The sequence below is a fragment of the Sus scrofa genome, chromosome 1 (genome assembly GCF_000003025.6).
Source record: "Sus scrofa isolate TJ Tabasco breed Duroc chromosome 1, Sscrofa11.1, whole genome shotgun sequence".
NCBI lineage: Eukaryota > Metazoa > Chordata > Mammalia > Artiodactyla > Suidae > Sus > Sus scrofa.
This window is the reverse complement of record NC_010443.5, coordinates 194,320,634-194,333,319: the sequence shown is the minus strand read 5'-3', so window position 1 is coordinate 194,333,319 and position 12,686 is coordinate 194,320,634. Positions and strand designations below refer to the sequence as shown.

The 12,686-nt window shown below is 39.2% G+C and overlaps 1 protein-coding gene across 1 annotated transcript in view; it reads left to right on the top strand.

Annotated features, from left to right (window-relative positions):
* The window catches only part of SYNE2 (spectrin repeat containing nuclear envelope protein 2), a 442,988-nt gene that overhangs the window by 19,231 nt on the left and 411,071 nt on the right, over positions 1-12,686 (top strand). The gene's annotated exons all lie outside the window — the stretch shown is intronic.

The window sequence follows — 12,686 nt, the reverse complement described above, 5'->3', positions numbered from 1 at the left end:
CTCAGTGGGTTAAGGATCTGGCATTGCCATGAGCTGTGGTGTAGGTCGCAGACGTGGCTCAGATCCAGCATTGCTGTGGCTATAGTGTAGGCTGGTGGCTGCAGCTCCAATTGGACCCATAGGCTGGGAACCTCCATGTGCCTCTGGTGCAGCCCTAGAAAGACAGAAAGACAGAAAAAATAGTAGACAATTGAGGGAATTCTGTTGTGGCGCAGTGGGTTAAGGATCCTGTATTGTCACCACAGCAGCTTGGACCACTGCTCTGGCACAAGTTTGATCCCTGGCCCAGGAAATTACATATGCGCATGTGCAGGCTCTCCCCCCACACACACCAAATTGTGTACATGTAAAAAAAAAAAAATCTAGAAATTAATTATTAAAATTGATAAGAAAAACTGTCAAAATTGCATAAAAAATCAATAGTGATTGCAAGTGAACTGCAATTCAACAGCAAAATATAACAGCAAATATCAGAAGATGTAATTTTTAAAAAGATTCTATTTTTGGAGTTCCAGCTATGGTGCAATGGATTAAGAATCTGACCGCAACAGCTCAGGTTGCCTAGGAGTTTTGGGTTCACTCCTTGGCTCAGGAACTTCCATGTACCATGGGTGTGGCCATTTAAAAAAAAAATGCTGTTTTCAGTAGCAGCAGAAAAACCAAAATTACCCAGGAATAAATTTTTTTTTTCCACTTTTTAGGGCCCCTCCCTTGGCACATGGAGGTTCCCAGGCTAGGGGTCTAATCGAAGCTACAGCTGCCGGCCTACACCACAGCCGCAGCAATGCCAGATCTGAGCCAAATCTTCGACCTACACCACAGCTCATGGCAACGCCAGATCCTTAACCCACTGAGCAAGGCCAGGGATCGAACCTGCAACCTCATGGTTCCTAGTTGGATTTGTTTCCACTGCACCACAACAGGAACTCTCCCAGGAATAAATTTAATAAAATATATATAAAATCCCTTTTTGAAGGAGATGATAAAATGCTATGAAAAGACATTAAAATCCTAAAATAAATATGTCAGGTTATTAAATAAGACTCTGTTTGATAGTTTTAGTTTTCCCTAAATGTATCTGCAGATTCAATTAAAATGAAATTTAAAACTAGACAGACTTGTAACAGAATTACTTTTTTTTTTTTTTGTCATTCCCACAGCATGTGGAAGTTCCCAGGCCAGGGATTGGACCGTTACCATATCAGCAGCCTAAGCCACTGCAGTGACACTGCCAGGTCCTTAACTTGCTGCACCACAAGGAAACTTCCCAGGTTTGAAAATTTTTAGTGGAACCTGGTAGTCAATTCTAAAATTTATATGTGAGGGAAAGGACCGACAATAGCCAGAAAGGAGGAGAGCTCCTAAAGGGAGAACAGGGTGAGAGAACTTGATGTACCAGATTAACAGACTTCAGAAAGAACTGTACTAAGGAAGGCAAAGTACAGTTGGCATGGACTTGTATGCAGAGACCAATAGTGCATAACAAAAACCACACAAGCAGAGCAATCCTCCAGTACATTGCAGATGTGGGAGAAGAGACTGGGCTTTCAGTAAACCATGCTGAGGCCATTCTGAATCTCTGTGGGAAAGCAGTGGACCACTGCCTCATACAATAGGCAAGAGACAATTCCAGGTAGATTGAGACCTAAAGGTGGAAGGCAAAATGGCAAACTTCTTAAATGATATGTGGGAAAATACCTTTATTATATTAGGAGTAGAGGAAGATTTCTTAAATTGAGCACAAAAAAAGCACAAACCATAAAAGAAAATATGGATGAAATCAATAGACTTAAGAACTTCTGGAGTTCACGTTGTGGCTTCAGAAGTGGGTTAAGTACCCAACTAGTATCCATGAGGATGTGGGTTCGATTGCTGGCTTCACTCACTGGGTTAAGGATCCAGTGTTGCTGCAAGATGCAGTCAAAGATGCAACTCAGATCTGGTGTGGCTGTGGTATAGGCCGGCAGCTGCAGCTCCGATACAACCCCTAGCATGGGAACTTACATATGCCTCGGATGCAGCCCCAAAAAGAATAAAAAAAAAAGAACTTCTCTTTAGGAGTCCCACTGTGGTGAAACTGGCTTGATGACATCTCTGCAGTGCCAGGAGGCAGGTTTGGTCCCTGGCCCAGCGCAGTCGGTGAAGGATAGAGCATAGGCTCAGATCTGATCCCTTGCCCAGGAACTCCATATGCCCCAGGGCAGCCACAAGTAAAAAAATATAAAAAATAAGAACTTCTGTTTATCAAAAGACTCCAAAGAGAGTAAGAACTGAGAAGATACTTCAACAAATAAAACCCACAAAAGATTAGTATCCAGAATAACTATGACTGTTAATTAATGAGACACTAATACAAAAATTAGGCACAAGACTCAAACAGACATTTCACCGAAGAAGAAATCAGATGGCTTATAACCATATAAACATGTGCTCAACCTCTTTCGTAATCAGAAAAATGAAAACTTAAACCAGAGGTACCATTTCACAACAACTAGACTGGCAAAACTTTAAAGTGGGTTAATTCCAGATATTGATAAGGATTTGTGGAGCAATCAGAAGTTTGATTCATTGCTGATAGAAGTCTAAATTGATACAGCCACTTTGGAAAATAATTTGGCATTTTCTGGAAAAAAAGGAATACAAGCATACCCAACAACCCACTATTTCCACTTGTAAGTACACCTTAAAGCATCTCTTGCACACGTGCTCTAGGAACACATGTAAGAATGTTCAATTTGGGTTTTCCCAAAACCCAAAATAGGATAGGAAAAAAATGGAAAACCCAGATGTTCTTCAACAGAAGAATAGACAAATTGTTGTCTGTTTCCACAGTGGAATACTCCACAGAAGTGAAAATGAATTAACTTTTTCTTTTTGGCTGTACCCACAGCATGTGGAAGTTCCTGTGCCAGAGAGTGAACCCATATCACAGTAGTGACCTAAGCCCTGGCAGTGACAACAATGGATCCTTAACCTGCTGAGTGACTAGGGAACTCCCTCAATTAGCTTTTCTTCTGTATATCAACATAGATGATTCTCAAGAAGAAAATGTTGAGAGAAAAATTCAAGTCACAGAAGAAAAACACAGTTTGATTATACTTAAATAGAGAACAAAGAAATGCAAACCCAAATCTTATATAGTGGTTACTGCTCAGGCAATGGGGAGAGGGCACAAGGGGCTTCCAAGGTACCAGTGACTTTCTGTTTCTGAACTGGGGGTTGGCATATGGATGGTCCTTTTATTAATATTCTCTAAACTGTGCAGATGCATTTTGTAGCCTTTTGTGTGTGTGATATATTCCAAAATGAAGAAAGAAGCTAAAACAAAAATGTAAAAACTAGAGCCATCGTGGTGGAATTGTGCTTTATCATAGCACAGCAAAGGCTGTGACACATTCGTCAGAGTTTATGGACTCGTGATACACAGGCACCTGAGATTACAGTAATATCTGGGTATTGCTGTATTTATAGTGTACCTGTGGTCAAGGTTCTCTTTTATTTGCAAGTGGCAGAAACTCAAACTTATTTGAAAACAAAGGGGTTTCTACTGGCTGTGTAACTGGGAAATACAAGACTGCTTCTAGCTTCAACTCCAGCTAGAGTCAGTCTCAGATGATGTCACTGGAATGCTGTCACACATCCACTTTCAGCATTTTCTTCCTGCTTTTTTTGTTGTCGTTGTTGTCTCCTTTTAGGGCCACACGTACAGCATATGGAAGTTCCCAGGCTAGGGGTTGAATTGGAGCTGCAGCTACCAGCCTACACCACAGCTTATGGCAATGCCAGATTCCTTTTTTTTTTTTTTTTTTTTTTTTTTTGTCTTTTTGCCATTTCATGGGCTGCTTCCCAGGCTAGGGGTCGAATCGGAGCTGTAGCCGCTGGCCTACACCAGAGCCGCAGCAATGAGGGATCCGAGCCTCATCTGTGACCTACACCACAGCTCACGGCAACGCCCAATCCTTAACCCATTGAGCAAGGCCAGGGATTGAACCTGCAACCTCATGGTTCCTAGTCGGATTCGTTAACCACTGAGCCACAACGGGAACTCTGCAGTGCCGTATTCTTAACCCTCAGAGCAGGGCCAGGGATGGAACCCAAGTCCTCATGGCTACTAGTCAGGTTTGTTTCTGCTGAGCCACAATGGAGACTCCTCTTCCTGCTGTTTTTGACTTTATTCTCTTTTAGGCTTCCTCCTGATGGCACAGATGGCCATCTGCAGCTCTAAGCTTATATTTTCCTCATATCAGCAGAAGAGTACCTTTTCTTCAGCATTATTGGCAAATGTTCCAAAGAGGACTGTGATTGCTCCTGCTTGCTCTCTACCCATGACCAATTCCTGTGGCCACAGATGTGTAGCATCTAACTAGGTCTGCACCATCTGTTTATTTCCTTGGGTGATGTTGCTGGTATAGGCAGAAGTGTGTGGTGGAGAGGGGTATGGGATCAGGCCCATTCGAACCAGAAGAAATGGAGTCCCCATGAGAAAGCAGGGAGGAAATGTCTATGGAGAGAAAAAGACTGACTATCCCAATTCTCTCTCAGTACTAAAGTGGCCATCATGTCCAGTGTCTTGAATTTGTTGCTCACAAAAATAATTTTACATCCTCAGGATTTGCTCATGTTTCAAATTCTTTGAATTTGGGTTCTTTGGAATCATCTCCTAACTATGAAACATTTCAATACATGGGTCTGGCAAGTTCCAATAATGCTACCTCAAGGATCAACTATTCATATAATTTCTCAAGAAAGTCATGTATTGCAGTAATAGGTGATGTTACATTTTATGATTTATGCGGAATGATTCACCAATTTTCTTGACCAATAGCCCCACCATGTCAGCACTATTAGCTTTTCTCTTGGCTGAGTTGCTTGTCTACAGGCTAGTTATTTTCCTTCGTCTAGAGCAGGTATTATTGCCCAGGCTACCAGACAAATGCCAAGGATTTCTAACTAGATTTTGCAACTCATTTAGACATAGTTTTGTCCATTACCTCCCCAATTTTTGTGCTGGTTTCCATTTGACTTATAAACTATTAAATTCTTACTCTCTACTTCCCATGTCACTCAGAGCCATTTCATTATGTTTACAGAATTTTGTTGTGGTCTCTGCACCTGGTGGAAAAAGAATTTTCTGGGTTAAAGTAAGGTGTAGAAAAGACAAGTTTATTGAGGTAAGAAACACTGTTAACACAGTGGGCCAACTTCCTGATAATCCAGGAGAGCCGACTCTGGGCACATGATCATGTCTATTTATATAGCCCAAAGACAAAGGAGTGCAAGGAGGGGTCTTGCTGTATACCTGTTGACCTGCTGGTTGGTTGGGGAAGAATGGGATCTTCTGATAACACTTGCTGGTTGATTGGGGAAGGATGGGGTCTTTGGATACACTTGGTGGTTGGTTGTGGGTATATGTTGCCCCTATAGGGGTGGGGTAAGGAGTGGGTTACATACCTTTTCTAGTGGGGGGTAGGAAGGAGTAGGCCAAGTTGCTGGGGTGGGGAGGTCCTTAGGAACAATGTAGCAATTACAGTGAGACAGGTAGGATGATAGGGGGTCTGGTAATTCTTATCTTGGCCAAAGGCTTTTTGAGTTTTATCTCCCTGTAGAAGCCTTGAAGTCCCACATATTATCTCCAATTTGTGTTGTGTTGAAGGCTGATGTGTATGTGTACGTATTATGGTTAGGAGATAAGCCTTAGAGACAAGTAGAAGTAGGTTAGATTCCTAGCTCTGTTACCTGCTGGCTGTGTAATCTTGGAGTAGCAAATAATGCATACCTTATATGGATTTTATGAAGAATAAGTGAGGTTATTTATATAAAAAGTTTATTTAACACAGTGCCTGGCATACAGGAAGCATTTAATAAATTGTAGTTATTACTGTTGATCTGCTTCTCTTTACAAGATGTTAAAATTGCTGTTTTTTTCCCTCTGAAGTATTCATTGTAGCTTTTAAGTCTTCTGTTTCCTCACATCCTTTATTCTATTTCCTATCTCTCAGTCACTGAAAGAAAATTTATTTCAATAATGAAAGATCCCAAAATAACTCAGTACCTCAGTTGAAGAAAAACTGGTTTGGAAAGTAAAATGAATTTGTTGAGTCAGTTTGGTTTGAAATTGGTATTTAAAATTGGCAGTTATTAAGTACACAATACAGAAAGGGACAACTTGGCTATAAAATCCATAGAGCAACGTACATGTGAAATGTTAGAAATTTGTGGCTCAGAGGGACCCTTGGTTGTATCTATCATTGTAGTGTGTCTCATGATCTGAAACAGAAAAAGAGGTGAAGGGATATTATGAAAAGAACAGAAACATAAAAATTGTAAGTATTTTATTGTCACACTGAAGAATGAATGTTTTCGGAGTTCCCGTCGTGGCGCAGTGGTTAACGAATCCGACTAGGAACCATGAGGTTGCGGGTTCGATCCCTGCCCTTGCTCAGTGGGTTAACGATCCGGCGTTGCTGTGAGCTGTGGTGTAGGTTGCAGACGCGGCTCGGATCCCGCGTTGCTGTGGCTCTGGCGTAGGCCTGTGGCTACAGCTCCGATTCAACCCCTAGCCTGGGAACCTCCATATGCTGGGGAGCGGCCCAAGAAATAGCAACAGTAACAACAACAACAACAACAACAACAAAAGACAAAAGACAAAAGACAAAAAAAAAAAAAAGAATGAATGTTTTCAATTGGAGTTGTGCATGGGTGTGGTACCTGTGTGAGAAACTTTCTGTATTGAATTGATTAGATAAGTGCTTTTAATTTGAAAAATAGTGCTCCAAGTCTGTATTACATCATATTTATACTTTTTTGCCAGTAAATTTAAACAGATATGCTGCTAAAGGTGCCAGATTTTACTGCAATGTTCTTATGATCTTGAATCTGTTATAAAATAGTTTTAGAAACATTTCCAAAGCCCTTAACAAAAGAACCTTGACAAGTGAAGTGTTCCTTTTACTTTCACTCCTTTTGTTATATGCAGTCGATTCTACTTGAGAGTTAGTCATAAACTTTAAGGGTTTTCTACAAGTATTTCACATTTGTTGAACATTGTAAATTGGGAAAATTTAGATATTATTGGAATATCCAGATATTGGAAATGTTGGAAATTATAAAGGATAAAAATTGTAGTGAGTTTTGCTCCTAGTGAATTGAAAAGAAACTTTTTTCTTTTTTTTTTTTGCTTTTTTAGGGCTGCTCCCCTCCGGCATATGGAGGTTCCCAGGGTAGGGGTCGAATCAGAGCTACAGCTACAGGCCTACGCTACAGCCCCGGCAACAGTGGATCCAAGCTGTGCCTGTGACCTACACCACAGCTCAGGGCAAAACCAGATCCTTAACCCACTGAGCAAGGCCAGGGATTGAACCCGAAACCTCACGGAGAAACCTTTTTTAAGTCATGCTTATTCAGTGAACCTCATGTTTTTTGGAGTAAAACTGTGTCGCTACATACATTAAAAATAGTTGGGCTGAGATATTTACTATACCTATTCAAAGATTTATCAATTAAATACTGATAAACTAGCTAGCTCCATCTCGGTTTAGCCTGAAGCTACGAGATTAATTCACTTAACTGCTTCTTGTCAAGTGTTTTCAGTAATTTAGGGCAAATGATCAAAGAAATATGTGGCTTAAAGAAGGATTAGGGTGGTAGGAATAGTTGTTTCATGTTACAAAGAGGGCTTCAATCTCTTTTATTCTTTACAATTTAAGCTGCTTATTTTGTTGGACATACTTTTTCAGTGACTGCCATTGATAGTACCCCTTTGTTTTGAATGTCTCCTTTTATTTTCTTTCACAGACTTTGCTGATTTGATTTCTTTTCCTTCTCTTGAACCTCCATCTGGCTTTTGATGTATCCTTTTTTCTGTTGCTCACCCGGGAAGGCTAACTTAAAAAAAATTTTTTTAAATAGAAATTCTAGCTAACAGCTTGAGGGCACATGGAAGAAATACAGTTGCAGTGATTCTATGGTTACAATTATTGTGCCTTCAGAACTCCCAGAAAAAGTTTCCTTTGGTAAATACTTCTGGTCTAATAGACCCTAAAGAACTTAAGACTCTTGGGGACGTGTGTTTGTGTGTATCTACAGATGTCCACATATATATATATATTATTTATTTATATATATATTTGTACGGGGTACACACATATATATCACAGAAGCAGAAATACATGTGTGAAATAAGATCTTCATGTAGGAGAACACACACCTCAAATTAATGCCAGCCTCCAATAAAATATCATCTGTATCTAAATAGCATGTTAAAGAAAGACTTGTCTAATAAAACCATCGAGGGTAGATTTATTAGAAATGTAATTAGCACCCACAATTCTTCATTAGTTTCATTTCAGTGATTATGAGGCTATATATGTTAACATGGGTTATTATGCAATCACTAAAATGTACATTTATGAATTTATGGATCTTTGTATATTCAAATATTTTATGTATTTATAATTTATGTATTTTACAACACATGAACAATGTAGGAGATTTATCTATACATATGATTTCATCTGTGTAAAATAGTGTACAAAAAAGATTAGAAAAACTACATAAAATGATAATGATCTCTTTTGGTATTTTCCTTCATTTTATTTTCATGTCATTTTCAAATTCTCGATTATCTTTACAATTTGCAAAAATTAAATAATGCATCATTTTAAGATATTCATAAAACAGTATGGTGATTTTTAACGTGTAATGACTATTGTAAAGGTTAGCTGTACAAATGCAGTTATTTAACATTCTAATATAGCTATTCATTTCAGTTTATTCCTTTTGAAAAAGAAAGTTTATTCCACATCTTTCTCAAAATATGAACAAAACCTACTAAATCAAATTGTACCAATCTAAAAAATGTGGTCTCCAAACTTTTCTTTGCGTATCATTTATCTACTTCTACATTACATATGTGTATTTCTATTCTAATATGTAAGGTACATTATGCAGTACCTGCACACTTTTAAGGATGAAATAAAAAAATAAATAGACATTTATTTAATGGTTTCTTCCCATACCCCAGTGGATTGTGTTGTATAGCCCTGAAGGACACACATCAGACTTTGGAGACCATTGCCATAGAAAACTGAGAAGCCAAATATCTTATGGTTTTACGTTGATTTACATGCCGTGTTCCTTTCCATTATTTAAAAAAAAAAAAAAAAAGCTGTGAGAGTAAATAGTAGAAAGAAAATGAGAACTAAATTTTGCATGTCTTTAATGCTAGATTTTGCATTAATCTTTTTGAGGAAACTGTTTAAATGTATTTAGGTTCAAAATTTGGCATTTGCTGCTTAAAATTAGGTTTCATGGAATTTTATAGGAAAGACTGAAAGTATAAATGAAACTCAAGCACAGCGTTATAGGCAGAGCAAAGTTAGGCCGTGTCTAGGACACATTCTTTTTTGTTGTTATTTTTAGCTTTTTAGGGCTGCACCTATGACATACGGAAATTCCCAGGCTAGGGGTCGAATCGGAGCTGTAGCTGCCAGCCTACAGCACAGCCACAGCAATGCAGGATCTGAGCCAGATCTGCCACTTACACCACAGCTCACAGCAATGTGGGATCCTTAACCCACTGATCGAGGCCAGGGATCGAACCTGCGTCCTCATAGATATTAGTCAGGCTCATTACTGCTGAGCCACAAAAGGAACTTCCTAGGACACATTCTAACCCATAATCTAGAACGCTATCCTTGTGCAAAAATGAGCACTACTGGTCTGAATTAGAAGAGTTTCTAGATGCTTCTTTTAGCTTTTTAGGACACTGTTTCTCAAGAATAGGCAAAAGGGGGAGTTACCATTGTGGTGCACTGGAAATGAATCCAGCTAGTATCCATGAGGATGCAGGTTCCATTCCTGGCTTTGCTCAGTGGGTTGAGGATCCAATGTTGCTGTGAGCAGTGGTGAGGATCTCGGCTCTGATCCCGAGTTGCTATGGCTATGGCTCCAATTCAGCCCTTAGCCTGGGAACTTCCATATGTCACAGGTGCAGCCCTACAAAGCAAAAAAAAAAAGAAAAGAAAGGAAAAAAAAGAAAAAAGAAAAAGAATAAACCAAAAGTTCAACAAATTCAAGCAGGAACTCAAGAAATACTTCTAATCTCTGTAGTCTCCATTTTTTAACAGGCATACAGGTAAAAGGATGGCAAATTAATATTGAGCCATGTACAAGGGAGAAAAAAAATCAAATGTCCCTGAAGAAAAGGGACCTTGTTCACTGATGTAAGGAAATATTATTAACAAATTTATATTTAATAAATATATCAATGTTAGGTCAATATTCTAAAGAGAAAGCATCAGGGAGGTAATAAGCTGAAAGAAAAACACAATCATTTTTTGTGTTTTTATTTTGAAGAGTTTAAATCAGATCTGTAGTAGATTATCTCTAAATCTAAGTTAAATGAATCATCAACTAGTCTTCACTTTTAGACTCATAGTACATTATTTAAGAGAAGTAAAATGAGCTGATTTAAATTTTAATCTGCTCATTGGATATACAAATAAGCAGTGAAATTAGCAAGAAATGACTAAACCCCACATTTGTTCATCATTCTTTCATGTCATCTGGTTGGCTGGCTATGTTAGCATAATACTTCCCTTTTAAAAGATTTATTGGGGGAAAAAACACTGTCAACAACATGTTTTGGACAATTCAGTAGACTAGAATGGACTATATTGTTAAATTTCTTGGGCATAAATATGGCATTGTGGTCATGCAGGCAAATACATGCTGAACTATTTAGTAGTGAAATGTCATGGTGCCTACAACTTATTTTCAAATGATTCAGAAATCGAGAAAGAGAAAAAAGCAAATTGGTTAAGTGCTAACAAGTGGTGAATCCAGGCAAATAATATGTGTTCCCTTTTTCTGTATATTTGAAATAAAAAGTTGGAAGAAAATGATATAAACAAAAAGGTTTGTAAAGCCTATGAAAGGGTAAAGCCTTTTGTGAAGAAGCAATGCCCGTGGCTTTTTTTTTTTTTTTTTTTTTTTGAGAAGCTAAATAAAACCCATTTTAATTCCTGCATCATATTCTAGTTGGGTTGAAATACAGGTTTTAGACCAAATGCTAAACTTGTGTTTTCCCAAGTAATTTTAAAAGGAAGCAAATATAGGTAACTCAAAAGGGAACTCTGGTATCAGACAAGGATAAGAAATTTGGGGGGATAGCTATTGTAGGTAGGAAACATGACTAAATCTGGGCTTGTCTGATCACAGGCAAAACTGACAGGTTAGTCTACAGATTGGATTAATGACACATACCTGAAAGTTTAGAATATATTACAAAGAGTTCCACAGTGTTTGTACCAGCGAGGATCTAGTCAGAAAAACAGAAACCCCTTTTTGAAAGAGAGAATTTAATGCAGGGAATTGGTTATAGAGGTTTTTTTGTTGTTGTTTTTGTTTTTCTGCACCCGCGGCACATGGAAGTTCCCAGGCTAGGGGTTGAATCAGAGCTACAGCTACCGGCCTACACCACAGCCACAGCAACACCAGATCCTTAACTCACTGAGCAACACCAGGGATGGAACCCGCATCCTTATGGAAATTAGTCGGGTTTGTTACTGCTGAGCCACAGCTGGAATTCCTGGTTACAGAGCTGATTGAACAGCTGAGGCTGAGAAGGCAAAGGGACAGTGAAGCAACTCAGAGTAAAGCCCTTCCCACCTCTAGAGCTTAGGGTCCAGTGAGAGGAGATGTCCTCAACAGAGCCTGGAAGCTGGGGCTGTGTCCTTGGGTGCTGCAGCTGGAGCAGGGGGAAGGGACTGCCAGCCTGGAGCAGGACCCCCAAGGTAGGGGCTGTTCCATGGAGTCTGGAGCCACTAAGGAGAGGAGAGAGTCACCGAGGAGACCACCACCAGAGGACGGGAGAAACCCCTGCTTTTCTCCTCCCGCGCTCTGACCTTTCACAAATGCGTCTCAATAGCTGAACCTACAGAGAAGCCATAGAGCAAGGAGGGTTTGGGAGAAGTCATTTCTTGTGATAAAGAGCAGAGTAGGGAGAGGGCAAGGAATGGATCTGAGAGCCAGCAGCTAGAGAAGAGACACACATGCTATTAAACCTTTTTTTTTTTTTTTTTTTTTTTTTGGTCTTTTTAGGGCCGCCCTAGCAGCATAAGGAGGTTCCCAGGCTAGGGGTCAAATTGGAGCTGTAGATGCCGGCCTACACCACAGCTCACAGCAATGCCAGATCCTTAACCCAGAGATCGAACCATCCTTCTCATGGATACTGGTCAGATTTGTTTCCGCTGAGCCATGAGGGAAACTCCACTATTAAAACATTTTGCTCTTTTGCTAAAATTTTTCAAATTCACAGTCATTTGTGATAGGCTTTTTAGGAACAATGGAAAATATAAAATTCTAGTAATAATAGGTGTTGAGTTGATTTAAGACTCATGAGGAAGTAGGATTTGAAAAACAGTATGCACAAAGTATATCTGGACTTCTATCTATATAGGATTGTTACAAAATGTCAAACTCACTTTGCATCTTCAGAGACAAATATTGTATAATTATATCTGCCATTGGTTACAGAGGGTTTTTTTGTTTGTTTTTGTTTTTTCTTTTTTGTTCACTCATTATTAGTCACCCCATTAGTTACCCTGACTAATGGGTGAACCATAGTCTCTGGAGAGTGTAATTAGTTTTCCAAAAGAATTTTCAGTCTTCTTCTTTTTTTTTTT